This window comes from Monodelphis domestica, chromosome 2 (assembly GCF_027887165.1).
Source record: "Monodelphis domestica isolate mMonDom1 chromosome 2, mMonDom1.pri, whole genome shotgun sequence".
NCBI lineage: Eukaryota > Metazoa > Chordata > Mammalia > Didelphimorphia > Didelphidae > Monodelphis > Monodelphis domestica.
The window spans coordinates 122,068,690-122,084,640 of NC_077228.1; the positions used below are offsets into that span (position 1 = coordinate 122,068,690).

The 15,951-nt window shown below is 35.7% G+C and overlaps 1 protein-coding gene across 3 annotated transcripts in view; it reads right to left on the bottom strand.

Moving 5' to 3' along the window:
- PTPN14 (protein tyrosine phosphatase non-receptor type 14) overlaps positions 1-15,951 on the bottom strand; it is a 279,017-nt gene that overhangs the window by 185,833 nt on the left and 77,233 nt on the right. For 2 of the 3 annotated variants that reach the window (XM_007481385.3, XM_007481387.3), the window contains exon 2: positions 4,586-4,629. The exons of the other annotated variant lie outside the window; for it this stretch is intronic. The gene's annotated coding sequence lies outside the window, so the exon portion shown is untranslated. The remainder of the gene's footprint in view (positions 1-4,585; positions 4,630-15,951) is intronic. 3 annotated transcript variants of the gene reach the window in all.

A 15,951-nucleotide genomic window follows, 5' to 3' on the forward strand; every position in this document is an offset into this window, starting at 1 on the left:
GTCTTTTTCACAACATGGCAAACATGGAAATATGTATTGTATAACACAAGTACAACTTATATTGCCTGCCTTCTTAGGGGAGGGAAGGATGGGTGAGCAGGCGATAACATGGATTGCAAAATGTCAGAAAATTATTATTAAAATCATATCAACCTGTAATTTGGGAGAGGGGTTAAAGATTTGATTTTTTTTAATTCTATAAAAATTTAAATTCTTGGTACTGCTACATGACATGATCTATAAAATGTCTTGGACCTAAACATCATAATAGTGCTGGATCTAGAACTAGAAGTAAGAAAACGAATTCAAATTGAGCCTCCGACTCTTATGAATGATGTGACCCTGGACAAATTGTTTATAACATCTCTCTGCCTTGATTTTCTCATTAGCATTTAGCAGAATGCCTGGCACATAGTACATGTTTAATAAATGTTTATTGAATTGAACTAATCTGTAAAATGAGGATAATAATTATGTCTACTCCCAGACTTGTTGTGAGGATAAAATTAAATAATATTACAAATACATGTAATATTCATAAAGTACTTGGCAAACATTAAAGTACCATACAAATGCTAGCTATTATCATTCACTATAATAGCAACTTTTATTTTTCAATATTTCTTTTTTTTAATCTAAACAAAATTTTCTAGATGATCTTTTCAACTTTGTTTCTTGAGATGAGTTTTCCTAGGAATTGGTAGCCCAATAAATCTAATTTCACAAAATGCAGTAAAATAACTGGTATGATAAAAATTAATATGTGAAAGTATGGCAGCATTTTAATTAGATTATGTTGATCATTAATTAGATTCTGCAGCATGTTAAACACCTTGTAGCTGAACAGATCTTTCATCTTACTTTCAAAAAAACAAAAAAGCCCTGGGCACAAAACAGTGAATTGGAAATTTTTCATTTGTATAATACATCTAAAGGAAAATCCCATAGAAGAATGTTGCATAATTTTCAGTAGAAATATTGGAAAATGGCTGTCTTTAACTTTTTTATTCATTTTTTATTTTTTTAAAAAGCCTTTACTTTCTGTCTTAGAATTGGTGCTGAGTATAAGTTCTAAGGCAAAAGGACAGTAGGCAATTTGGATTAAGTAACTTGCCCAGAGTCACACAGCTAGGAGGTGTTTGAAGCAAAATAGGAACCCGAGATCTCCCATCTCTAAGCCTGGATCTCTTATCCAGTGAAGCACATAGCTGCCTCTAACTTCTGTATTTAGAAAATCTATTTGAAAAGTAAGGAAGCTTGACAGGTTATGTGTTATAATAATACATACAATGGATGAGGCTAACATTCCAAAACACCAATGGATTTCGGATCTCATGAATTTAATATTTCCCCTAACTCTACTGAAAAAAAACTCCATCTGAGTGTATTCATTCTGTTTAATTCTCATCCATTTCCTCCTAAAAGGTCAAAAGAAAGAGTCCACCTAAAGCGCTATATGACTCTTTCTCCCTTGAAATGTTTTCACAATGAATGGATGTCCATCCATTCTTTCATTCTCATTAACTTTTTCTACATAACTAGTCCCTTCTTTATTTTCCAGTCCTGTTTCTCTGAGGTGTTCCTTCATAATACTTCTTCTACATAATTCCTCATTTGTGATATGTGAAATTATACTTGTGCCAATCATACATCTCTCTACTGATTGGTGGATGAGTTTCAACTTTGGATTCTTTGGCTACTACAGTAAGATTCTATGACTTGCATCAATATAATATCACCAGTCAACAAGCTCTTATCAAGGACCTTCTATATTCTGTGTCTGGGACTATGCTAAACACCAATGGTACAAAGAAAAACAAAAATCATAAGCCCTGCTATTGAGGAGCTCACATTCTAATGACAGAAACAACATGTAAATCATTCCATAAATACAAGATCTATACACTGTAGATTGAAGGAAGTCTGGAAGGGAGGGAAGGAGGAAGAGACTGGAAAAGGCTTCCCAGGTGATACCTGCCCTGAGATGAGAAGGAAGCCTGGAAGCTAGCAGTAAGAGTATTTGAGGTATGAGAAGCAGCCAGTTCAAATGTATGTGTTCAGGAGAGAGAGGATTTCGGTATGTGAGGAACCACAACTAGGTTAATACGGCTGGATTATAGAGTGCATAGATGGGGAGCAAAATGTCCTACACCAGTAGAATATTTCTGTTTCAGTGACAGGGCTTTATTATAAGGTAAAGTTTGGAATGATTCAAAGAATTGTGCAATTGCCCAGAAGTCAGCCTTCTCTCTCCCTCCTATTTATTTTTTAACCCAGTCCACTATTCATTTGCAAAACTTTTCCAAGATAAATGTATGGATAGGAAAACTGAGATTCAGCAAGGTTCAGTGACTTTCCTAATTTAGTTTAAAAAAAAAAACTATTAAGCATCCACTAAGTACCAAGCACTATGCTAAATTCTGGGGATGCAAAGAAAAACTAAAAAAAATCCCTCAATATGCTCAAGACATACCAACAGCTAAGTGCAAACAAAATATATACAGAATAAATTTGAAATAATCAACAGTGGTTAGGCACTATAATTCATGGGGATTGGGAAAGGCTTCCTGCTGGATTTGAAGGGAGTCTATAAATTTAGGCCTTCTAACTAAAATAATGCTCTGTCTACTATGCTATGGAACAATACAGAGGATCAAAACTAAGAATATATTTGATATACATGAAAACAAATATAAAAATAGAAACAGTATCATATAATTACAAAGACCACACTTGACCCTCATGAAGAAGAGATAAGAAAATGCATCTTTCCCTATTACAGAGATGATGGAACTGTGGATGTGAAACATTGCATATATCTTAGTCTAACTTTGCTGAACAATTACTTTTCCTCTTTGGTTTTTAACAATTATTTTTATAAGAGAGGGCTTCATGTATAGGAGAGGCAACAGGGACATATTCTGAAAGGGAGATGATATAAAATTATATTAATGAAAAAGGCAAGGTATTGAAATACCAAAGGAAGAGAAAAGCTTTACTTTAATATTTCTTGTATGGAAATTACCATGCCACCATAAAGGGAAAAAATCAACAGAGAAAAAGAAAAAGATCCTCTTTCTTCAAAGAACTGGACTTCAAAAAGAAAGGCAAAGGGCTGTGTGGGAGGGACAAAGTGTATTTATACTTAGGAATGGAGGAAAAATGAATCTACTTGGCTGGGTATCATCTTAACCACAAGCCAATTTGAGAGAATTCCTAGGTCCAGACTCATAGAAACTACACATCAGTCTAGGAAGCAAGGAAACTAGAAGTTCTGGATTAAGCAGCAACTGTTCCTTCCTTAGGCTTTTCATTGGGTGACATATTTCTCCTCTCTCAATCTCTTCTCAATCTTAACCTAGGGCAAAAGCCTGAGGTTCACTAAAATAATAGTTCTTATTCTGTTCTCCTTTATAAGCAAAAAAATAGGGATAGAAATAACAATTATTGTTTATTTTTATTCTAAACTTAAGTATATGTGTGTATATGTACATACACACACGGGAATGTTCATTTTATTTGGTATTTATTCAGTTTAGAATGTTTTTATACATATATAAAGAATGATCATCTTATTTGGTGTTATGTTTAAAATATGTATTTATACACATATATAGAATGCTCATTTTAATTGATATTTGTCTTATTACATATACATACCCACATACACAAAGATTATTATATATCTATTTTCACTATTATTTACATCTTGATTTTCTTTTTAAATATTCAGTAAAATCAGTAAGTAATTTTCAAATTTGAACTGCTTGTCTGTGATTCTGGCTGGCCTCACATTTGTTCCCTATTGGTCTAACTTTCTGGTTTAGTTTCTATCCTCTTACATGATTCTTTCTAGCCTAACTTCTGTTGTCTTCTGTGCATTTTTAAATATACTTCAATGACCTGCTTCCCCCCCACACTTTTTCCTTTTCTTTTTCTTTTTCTGGCATCCTTTTTCCTAATCCTATTCTTCCTCTATCATAGCCCCAAAACTTGGAAAAATAAAAATAAAATACTTCTAACAAGTATTTTATAGTCAAGTCAAACATTCCCACATTGGTCATGAATATAAATGAATATTTTGTGATACATTTTTGCATCCATTATCTTTCTCTGTCAGGAGGTAGTTAGCATGTTCTATCATTAGACCTCTGGAAATCTGGTTGGTTAGTCATTAAACAATGACTCATCAAGATTTGTTAGTTTTTTTCTTTTATTTACAGCTTGGTTCTGCTCATTTCACTCTGCAGACATTTATACAAGTCTTCCTGGGTTTCTCAGAGATCATCCCTTTCATTGTTTCTTACAGTATAATACTATCCCATTACATTCAGCAGGCCCCCTCACTCACACACGACTTAAGTTTCCTTGTTTTTTTGTTTTAGCAAAAAAGAGTTAGCAATTATTGTGTCAATGTGCTGTAGATGTGAAGGGTATAAAGCTTCCTCCTGTCAACTACTATAATTTAATTAGAATCCTCCAAGCCCAGAAAATATTCACCATCACCAATGTGAGCCAGTGTACTCATGAAAAAAATCTGGACTAATTCAAAAAAAAGTTCAATAAACAACAATAGGGTACTTACCTATTTTGGGAGACTTAAAACTGGATGGCAGTGAAGTTTTCAAACTGAAATATGGAGAAAAATACATCTTAAAATAGTATGATGTGTGTTATTTTAATATACTTTTCACACCAATGATAACCACGACTTCATGTTTCTTTAAAGACATAAAAGAAAAACAACCAGGCTGTCATTCTCAGTCCTAAGCTTAAAAATGTGCTCTGTAATTTTCCATTTCAGTCTTATGCTCACCAGTTTAGAAATGTGCTTTGGTCCTTAACAAAAATATTTATGCTCTGAAGTATTTATTGCTTCTGCATAACTAGGTCCCAGTGAACAGATGAAAAAGGTATCCAAGAGGAAATGTGGAATAATAGTGTGCAGAGTGTTCTGTAGCAGAAGGTCACACCACGGAACATACTTTATAATGTAACAGGATAGGTTTGGAATCAGAGAGAGACATAGCAGAGTTTAGGGAGCTAAGCTGGGAAATCTGAATTCCAAACCTAACTCTTCCACTCTCTTGCTATAGGACCTTGATTAAATCATTTAACCCTTACTGGAAAAAAAATCTGTCCATACTACTTTCCTATATCATGTAAAATTCAGAAGATTTAGCATAAAAATTATTCTAAAAAGGGAAGAATGCATCTGATAAATACTTAATAAAGATGAATTATAGTCAGTTTTCTCAGTTGTCAATTTAGAGATATGTGATTTGGTGATTTCTAAAGACCCTTCAAGAGCCAACTTCAATATATTCATGAAAATCATTTATTCATGTTTGTGTTAATTCTCCTCTTAAGTTTAGACATACAGCACTCTGATTTCTTTTGTGGAGCTTTGGAATCCTCTAAATTCACCACAAGCTCACCAGTTCTTCAACTTTCTAGCAATTTCAACTTGCTAGTTTCATAATGTATTGTATACATATTATCTCTATGTCTGTCTTTTTTAAAAATTAAAATTGGGCACACCCTATGATTTTCCTGATATGATTCCTTCAAATATATTGGACCAAGCTAGAAAAGTTCTGAAAATAGAAAACGTGCAGATTTTACATGTGTTTATAATTATATATTTATATTTATTTTATACTTACAAAAAAAAAGAATTTCCCATCCTTATCCCATCCCAAAAAAGTAGTCTCTATTACACATATTAAAAACCAATTGAGAACAGGTTAATTTTGGTACAATTATTGAACACAGCTATCCTTTTTAGAGTTGCACTGTCCTATGAGTGACAAGTGTCCAGATGTCCCAAAAAGAAATTCTGATTGTTAGCCAAGGAAAGTCTTCTCTCATGAAGGGGGCAGATTTTCAGGGAAAGCCCGCACTTTGGGGAGCACAGTCTTTTTCTAGGCAGGGGGAGTCTCTCACAAAGCAGGGCTCAGGGCCTGCTAAGCTCCTGGATTTCTGCTCGTTGTGTTCCCTCTGGCATTAATGCTAGCAGGCCCTAGAGAGTTGTGAGCCATCTCCCTCTGTCTCCTCAACAATTGGAGGCAGGTCTCCTGGAGTACATGGGAAGACCACGGTCTCCAAAACCTGTTGACTATGGGAAACTAGAGCTCCCTGCAGGCCTGGGATATTGCTCTGGATAAGCAGGTCTCTCCTTGTCCACATGTCTGGATGTCACACACTCTGCTGTGGTCTCCTTGGACAAAGACCCTCTGTGCTTGGGAGACACTCCTGCTGGCTCTCCTTGGGAAGGCAGTCTGTCTATCAGGTAAGACATGGCTGTGTCACTGGCCGATGCCAAGAGGCAATATTCCTCCTGAAATAAGCCACCTCCAGGTATTGGCGTTCTTGCTGTTCCTCACACAAGATATTCCATCTTCTGGCTCTGGGGCTTTGCACTAGTTGTCCCCATGTCTTTAAAGCTCTCCCTCTTCCCAACTGCTTCTTCAAGAGACCTTCCAAGGTCTACCCACAGCTAGCACTATGCCTTTCAGATTTCTTCCATTTCACACTGCATATCATGTATATACACTTCCCAAGTAGTGCTAAACATTCTAATATAAATGCAAACCCTGAATTTTCCAGAAGAAGAAACTTGGGTCCAGAGAAGCAGTCTTGATGACCACTTTCCTACTCTAACATTCTAAGATACCTTAGTATTTTAAGACATAATGAATGCAGTGTAATATTATAAACACACTATGGCACTAAGAAAATAAAAATTTTTATTTTTATATTTTTATACATTTTTATTGAACACCCACTATGTGCTCAGCATTATAAAGTTACCTCAGAAGACAAAGATATGATAAATAACCCATCAATTGGGGAATTGAATAGTTAAAAAAATTGTGATATATGAATACAAAGTAATAGTTTTTTTGTTTTGCTGTTAGAAATGACTAAAGGGACTATTTCAGAGAAACTAGGAAAGATCTGTACGGAATACTTTCTGTGTGACTCTGGGCAAATTATTTAACCTCTCTCAGTGCCCTGGAAAACAAAGTCTAACATTTTCAAATCAGGTAAACATCCTCATTTATCCAGCTCTAATCTCTTTCTGGACCTCCAGGCTCCCATCACCAACTGTCTTTTGTATCTCTTGAATGAGACGCTTAATATTCAGTTCAGCAGATCTAAAACAGAACTCATTTCCCCAAAAAACCCTTTCCATTTTTGAATTTCCCTGTTTCTGTAGAAGGTACCATCATCATCCCAGTTACTCTAATTCTCAACCTAAGTGTTATCTTCAACTCCTCATTCACACTCAGTCCACATCACATCCAATCTGTTACCAGCTTTGTCCTTTCTCTTTTTTCCATTTACACAGCCACAATTCTGGTGCATGGCCTTCATCCCTTCATATTTGCACCATTGCAACAAACTTATGGTTGTTCTCCTTGCCTTGAATGTATCCTTACTCTAGTCCATCTTTCTCTGAAGTGCCAGTGATCTTTCTAAATGGCAGTTTTGCCTATGTCACCCCACTATTCAATAAGCACTAGTGGCTTCCTATTATCTCTAGGATATGATATAAAACCCTCTATTTGTCTTCTAAAGCCCTTCACAACCTGGATCCTGTGTACCTTCCCATTCTTCTTATATTTAAGTCGCCTCTATGTACTCAAAAATCCAACAACACTAGCATCCTTACAAATGGTCAAACACAATATTCTACCTTCTGACTCTATGACTTTTCACTCCTGGAATGCTCTCCACCCAGCTTCTACTTTAAAAAGTCTTTCATTGTCTTGTCATTGCTAAAGCCAGCTCTGCTTTGAGATTACCTTCCATTTACACTGTGTATATCTTATAGATACATAGGTGGTTGCATATTGTCTTCTTCATTAGAAAGGGAGCACCTTGAGGGAAGACACTGTGTTTTTGCTTTTCTTTGTATCTCCAGTGAGGATGAGAAAGAAAAATCTCCTCATTGGGAGTTGCCCACATCAACTGAAATCACAGGTCTCCCCAATGTTCATTCCCAACCAAAATAAATCCCCAAGAGACATATACAATTCCCTTCCCCCCTCAAAGAGCAAAGTTTCAAAATGAACAATATATATGTGTGTGTATACGTATATATATATATACATGTGTGTGTGTGTGTGTGTGTGTGTGTGTGTGTGTGTGTACTCTAATGTGTCTAAAATTATGATTAAAGGGTGGTAGCAATCATCCTTAGGCTCCTGAAAAAGGTTAGGCTTCCTCCTGAGCCAAGGGATCACTATCATTAAGAAGGAAAAACCACCACCCAATTTCTCCCTGAGCCCAGCAAACTGCAAAAGTCTCATACTTCAGAATATATCAAGGACTTTCATTTTTTTTAAAGGCACTTAACCTTCCTCTTCACTCCTCCTTTACAGTGGAAAGTAAGTAATCTTAAGGTTCTTGACCAAACCAGTAACAGACTGCTTAGGATTTCCCTCCTACTATTTGCTAATCATTGAACCAGAGGGCTCATTCACAAGCTTCTACAAGCTTCTACTAAATGAGGTACTTCTGCCAACACAGAAGTAATGTGTCACATATATATAATAATAGTTTTTTCTAGGTTTTTGGAAGAAAGTTTCTAAAGAAATTCAAGATATATTTAAACATTATTGTTGTTGCTATTGTTATGATACAATCAGTCAATTTCCAGAAATGCATTCAACACAATAAAAAAGGGTTTAGCTAGAGAAACAAAGTAAAATTGGTTAAGTAGTAGAATACAGAGTTCTGTGCTTGGAGTTCTGCTTTGGGTTCCACATTTTAGAAAGGATATTTCAGAGGAGGAGGTGAGAAAGGGAGGGAGCAAAAAGGGGCTGGGAGGGAGATAACCCAAGGAAGAAACTAGGAATTTTATCCTGGAGGAGAAGACTAGCTGGGCTGTCCCAGCATCTAGGGTTACTTCAAAGGCTGTCACCAGGAAGAAGAATAACATTTATTCATCTTTGCCCTAGAGGGAAGAAAAATGGGTGGAAGTTACAAATTTGGGTTTCATGTAAGGAAAAACTTCTAAGTAATGAGACCAGGCCAAAAGTAGAATGGGCTTTACCCAGGGGGATTCCAAAACTGAGGTCTTTAAGCAAAATCCAGATGAATATTTGTCTGGTGTGTTGCAAAAGGGATTTTTGTTCAGATATGAGTTAGACAAATTTGTGTCAAAGTACCTTTCCAACTCTTGAGATTTTACAATTCTATGGTTTCTAAAGCCTTTTCTGACACTAAAAGGTTCTGTGATTCTTAGTACATTTTAATTAAGAAATAGAGTTTAGATTTCTAATTTTGACTTGTGGAAATTACGAGTAGTTTGAGCTAGAAAGAACATATATATTTGAGAAAAGTTGCTAGGTAAATGTAAAATTCTGGTTAACAACAGAAAAAGAGGTGCCCTGGGTCATGAGTATTATGTTCAGAACTGGGAGAAGGGCAAAGAAGAAGGGTGAAAAAGAGGAATGGGAAGGTAAAAAGCATGTTAAGCTGAAAAAAGATATGGCATCTTTGACACAGTTGAGTAATTTAGAAAGTAAAGAAAATGAATCCCATTAAAACACAGGAAGTAGGCTGTAACCATAAATCTGAAGCTTGGCTGCTGCTATTTCATTCTTATCTCCAGTATGCAGTTGTCCATGTGCAAGAAAAGATAAACGTTTAAAGGGGGGTGGGGGTGGGGGGATACAGAGTGAAAAAAAAAAAACCACTGTTCAATTCTCATTTGATGATAACTCACATCTCAGGAGTCAAGCTAACTGGTACCTTCTCCTACCTTAAGATCTAAGATCTTTCCAAATCCTAGGAAAAAGAACTTATCATTTGATCCTAGGCTAAAGGAAGCCTAGTAGAAAACAAAATCCCTGTAAAGCCATTGCTAATTCCTAAAAACTTAATATGGAGGTCTCTATAATGACAAGAGAGAGTCCTTTAATATTCAACCACATCCAAAATACTACACAGAATTAGCCTATTCAGAGCTGGAAGGGACCAGCCTGATCATCTAAGGTGCCCCTTCCCACCTTTTACAAATATGTAAACTAAGGTCCTAAAAGTTAAGTGACTTTACATGGGTCATCCAAAGTTTGAACTTGGTCCAGATTACCAGCCAATATTCCTTCCTATGCTCCTTATTACTTTATAACAGACCCTGACTATTAAGAGAAACTTTTATTTTATTTTTAACTCTCAAAAAATATCATAAATAACAATTCTCTTATATCAATCTCATTTTCTCTGCTCACAAAGCTACTACCTAGTTCAAGCCCCTCATCACCTGGACTATTGCAATACTTATTCTCCATATGCAATAAAGATCTGTCTCACTGCCTCCAATCTCTTCCCTCTATAATTCATGTTCTGCATAACTGCCAAAGTCATATTCCTAAAGCATAGATCTGAGCAGGTCATTACCTGCTCAGGAAATTCCAGTTGCCCCCCTTTTCCTAGCTCTAGACTAAAATGTCAATTCCTCTCTGGCATTTAAAGCCTTTCACCAATCTGGTTCCAATGTACATTTTGCAGACTTACTGTACATTATTTACACCCTCTTCATTCTTTTGTTCATCTACACTGGCCTGTTTGCTGTCCATGAAATACATGTTTCTCTCTCTCATTTCTGGGTCTGTGCACAAGCTATTCTTCATGCCTAGGAGGCACTCCCTCCTCACCTCCACTTAGAATCCCCACCTTCCTTGAAAACGCAACTCAAACAATATACTTACTAAATGAGGTCTTTCCTATCTTCTTCTTCCACAATTTGAAATGAAATTATTTGTTTATTATATACACATTTTACATCTATTTGCAAGTTTTTATGGTGCTTGCCCTCTACCTACCTAATAAAATAAAGCTTCTTCAATGCAAACATTTATTTTTACCTTTAAATCCCCAGACCTCAGATATGTGCAAGTCACCTAACCTCTTAGTAACTATTGTTAGGTCAAGTCACCTAACCTCTTAGTACTATTGGAACTCTAAGATTTGAAAGTTTCAGAAAAGATATGAGCTAGTAGAACACCAAAGGATGCCCTGTAAGAAATGAAAACATGGGTCCTGGCCCTATTACCAGAGCATAACACGGTATCAGGTAAATGGGAAGTCCTTAACAAATGCTTGTTTCTTTGGATTGTGAAAGGCTTGAGACTGTTAATAGTCCATAGAACAATGAAGTAGTCATTTTCATCCTGCATTTTCTTCTCAATGGAAAATATCAAAAAGTCTTAGGAAAGTCATGCCCCTTCCTTCAAATTATTGAACCAAGAACTGATAACCAGTCAGGACAGTATCACCACTTTCTGACTCCTCCTTTAAGTTCTGATATAATGTGGTAAAAGATTTCAGGAGTGCAAAATCTTTGCCCTGAATGCAGTTCTTACATCTCAGTCCTACACAGAGTTCAAAGAAAAATACCATTTTTGTGCCCATAATATTAGTAGCAATCATTGATATTAATTTAATGAGAAAATAACTGTACATCAGGAGAGACCTTGGCATGACTTATAAGAATAGGGTCAGAAATGGTGAAACTCAGAGCAATCTAAGGTTTATAAAAGAGGCTAATGGCCACACCAGGTTGAGGGTAACCAACACAGTGGGTTAGAGGGATGCCTAGCTCAAGCATATGAAGATGCCCCCTAGCAGAATGTGTAGATGAGAACATTTTATTTGAATGCCAGGAAGGCAGTGGGAACAGGCATTGTAGAGTGCTCCAAGTTTGGTCAGAGAAGATGCCAAGCTCCTCCACTGCATCCTGGGTCACTGCCAATCATCCTGACTTTTGTCTTGCCACTGGTCTTCAATGACTTGGGTAGACTCTGTCTCACTTAAATCCAGTTCACTTACAAATCAAGACATCATTCACGACCCAACATCATGATGTCATTAGTACTCTTCAAGTTTGAAAGTCAAACAACAATACAGTCCAAATGGTATGTTGGAGCATGCTAATCTGTCCATATTAGAGATATCTTATTAAAACCAAAATCTAAAAATTGCTACAGATGTTGGTTCTGTTTAAGGGTGATGCTCCCTGGATTCGTTCCTATTTAGTCTCAATACGTTACATTACCATCACAGTTACTCCAACCCTAGGAAAACGATCTCACAAATGTATAGCGTTGGTTACAGGAAGAACCAGAAAAGATTATGAAGATTACTGTAAAAAATATTAACCTCTATAGAGCTAATGTCTGAATGTCTGATTGTGTCTTCTTGTATTTCATTATCTCTTTTCTGGTAACCAGACTGGTCACTGCAATTGATCCCATTTTAGTCTTGTTTTCATTTACATTATTGTGGTCAGCATTTATTTGTTCTCTTAGTTTTCATTACTTCACTTTGTCTCAATTCATATGTCTTCCTTTATCTCTCTGAGTTAGGTATTCAGAATAGATTTAAAAATTTGAAAGTTTACTTTAATCACAAAACTTGCTACTATATTCACTGAATCATATCATAACAATTATCTTATCTCAGAAACAGGTCATTTGATATATCAACTAATAATGTCGATAAATATAAAATAAGTTTGAGGCTTTTGTAATATTTAAAGACAAGAATCTTTTATTTAAGACTTCCAAGGAATATTGTAATAATACCTCAATCCTTCCAATAATATACTGGCACAACCAAAATTCCTATCATCTACAGAGAGAGATTGAGACCAAGTGTCTTGATCTAGGAATCTTCAAAGGTAACAAAGAAAGGAGGAGAGCATGATATAATTACAAGAAAATTGGGTTCAAAATCAGGGAACCTGGTACTCTACTACCAGGTTGTTCTAACTGCTATACCATGTCCATAAAGGGCTATTCATCCCAAACCTGTGGGAGAGCCTTCTGCATTTGTATGGTCTAATCAGCCACAGCCAGAAAAACTGTACATTGATCCAGAGATAATGATACCATTTTGTCCCTCTTTGAGGACAAAGAATAACAACCAACCAATCTGTGTAATGGCCCATAAGTCACTTAACCTATGTGGGCCCCATGTTTCCAAAATGACAAAGGTAGAATCATTCCAATGCTTCCCAACTCTAAATCTTATAACTAGCTTTGGGCATGAAAACTTTATTTCCCTGTTTCTTAATATGATGATTTAAGCTATAGGTCATCCTATCATTTTTGTGTATTGTAAGGATATCTCTATCTGGACTTTCTAGGGAAGAGTGTACAAATTTAATTAAATGGGCATTAAGTGGGTACTTCATGTAATGCTTTGTGCAGATAAGATAAAAAATATACAGTCCCTACTTTCAATCAACTTAAGAGTCCAAAAAGAGTGATGAGACCTAAGCACATAGATACAAATTAGAATATGATGGTGGAGAGAAAGAGAAGAAATTAAGGCAAAGTGTTCTAAGGAAATCTAAAGGAGAGATCAGTTGTAACTGAATGAGATCGCTGAATGAGGTTTTTTTTTATTTTATATATTATATATTATAATTTATACTATTTGTCAATAATGATGCAAGAACTGGTATAACTCATCTCAACAGGCAAGAACTATTTCTCATATTTTGGGGATATATATTTTGTATGAATTGGGAAAGTTAATATTTTGCATAGCACCACATAGAAAGCAAAAAATCAGACCCTCCTAGTAGCATGTCCTCCTAAATTCAGGAATCACATTTTATCAAGGAGCGAAGTTAAGAATTTAATTTACTGGCAGTTTATAAGTCAATGGTTGATGAAGCAGAAGTTGCCAATATATGATGTATCAAAATACAAAGAGATGCTAGTCAAAGAAAGGTCTCTTTTACCTTTCTGAACTTGGAGAAAACCATTACTCAAAAGTTATTGTGTCTCTCATATTAGGATATGTACAGTCAGAAGAAAGGACAATGATATAGTAAAATGTGTTGGGGTTTTTTTGCAATATACTGCTTTTACTTCAGTTAAAGCACATACAGTCTTTATTGCCAATGTTATATGTATCTATACCGCATGTGTTATTATATACATTAGTTACATATTTATATGTATTACATAACAAACAGTAAGTATTTTTCTAGAGAATTAATTTGCTTCAGTGGAATACAAGGTTAAAAACCATAAAGCACTGAATCTCTTCACTATCACTTTTTTTAAACCTTATCTTCTATCTTAGAACCAATTCTTCCTGTAAAAAAAAAAACAAAAAACCTTGCCTTCTATCTTCGAATCAATACTATGTTTCTATTCCATATAGGTTCCAAGGCAAAAGAGCAGTAAGGGCTAGGCCATGGGGATTAAGTGACTTGTCCAAGGTCTCATAGCTAGAAAGTGTCTGCAGCCACATTTGAACCCAGACCTGGCTCTCTATCCACTAAGCCACCTAGTTGCCCTTTTTCCATCATTTTGGTCTTCAAGCTTCTCAGAGGTATAACCAAACTACTAAAGAGAATTTGTGTGTATGTGTATGTACACACACACACATATATATATAAACATATGTATGTATATATGTATGTATGTATGTATGTACGTACACACAGAGCCAGACCTTAAAATTATTACAGTTAAAAACTTTGTCCAAGCGATATCATGCAGTAAAAGCTTTAGTTGTGAAATAAGTGCAAAATTTTGTCAAAATATTCTTTAGTCCATGGCTTTGCATAATTATATGATTTCTTAAATTCACTTATACACAAAAAGAATTATGTTCTATAATTGCAAGGGATTTCTATCCAATGGTCATTGTTATGTAGTTAAAAGAATATACAACTTTAAAAGTCAAATTGTCTTAGTCAATAGTAGCAAATAGTTAAGCATTACTCATTCTAAGCACACAAAACTGAAACATGAGGTGTTATGTCTGGCATGTTGCTGTGGTTAACTATTAACTCCTGTCCCAACAATACTCCCAGCAATTCTCCTCCTCAACCCCCAACCTACAACAAACCAGGCTGTTAAAAAAAGGAGGAATGTCTCTCGAGCTTCCACAGATCCCTAATGTGGTTCAATCAATGCCATGATTTCAAAACAAAACAGAAAGGATTCTCAGAAGTCAAGACCTCAATCTATATATATCATTTTCAATTATTTTTGAATCAGCAGGTGATATAAGTATCAATCTTTTAGAAGAAGTTTAAGAAACAAAACAAATAGTTCTCTATAACTCATATTTTCAATGATACTATCCCTTCAAGTATTCCACACGTATACTAGATATACTTTTACTCTAGGATTTTTAAAGCTAATTTTAAACTTTGCTGGACAATTTGCAAAGTCTCTCTTTTGTCCCCATTATACCAGCCTCATTCATTCATTTAATCAACAAGCTTTATTAATTCTATAACTACTATGTATCATAACTAGGCTAAACATTTGGAATACAAAAACAAAACCAAACATTACCTGTGCCCTCAAAATGCTTACATGCTACTAGAGGTTCTCAGAATCAAATAGGGAGGGAGGGAGGGAGGGAGGGAGGGAGGGAGGGAGGGAGGGAGGGAGAGAGAGAGAGAGAGAGAGAGAGAGAGAGAGAGAGAGAGAGAGAGAGAGAGAGAGAGAGAGAGAGAGAGAGAGAGAGAGAGAGAGAGAGAGAGAGAGAGAAGAGAGATGACTAAAAATATATACTTGCTACTATTAGTAATATCTGGTATTTATATAGCACTTTATAAATATTTCCTCTTATTTTCGAATGACCCTGGTAATAGGTGCAATTATTGTCCTCATTTTTGAGGAAAAGGTTAAGTGATTTATCTAGAGTCACACAGCTAATGTCTGAAGCTAAATATGAACTCAGGTCTTCTTGATCCTAGGAGCAACATTCTATTTGTTTTGTTTTGTTTTTCAAAAGGTAAATGGGGTTAAGTGATTTATCCAAGGTCACCTAGCTAGGAAGTATCTAAGATCAGATTTGAACCCAGGTATTCCTTACTCCAGGCTCGGTGTTCTATCCACTGAGCAGCATTTTAAAGTCCAATTGCAAGGGCAGCTAAGTAGTACAATGAAGAGTGCAACT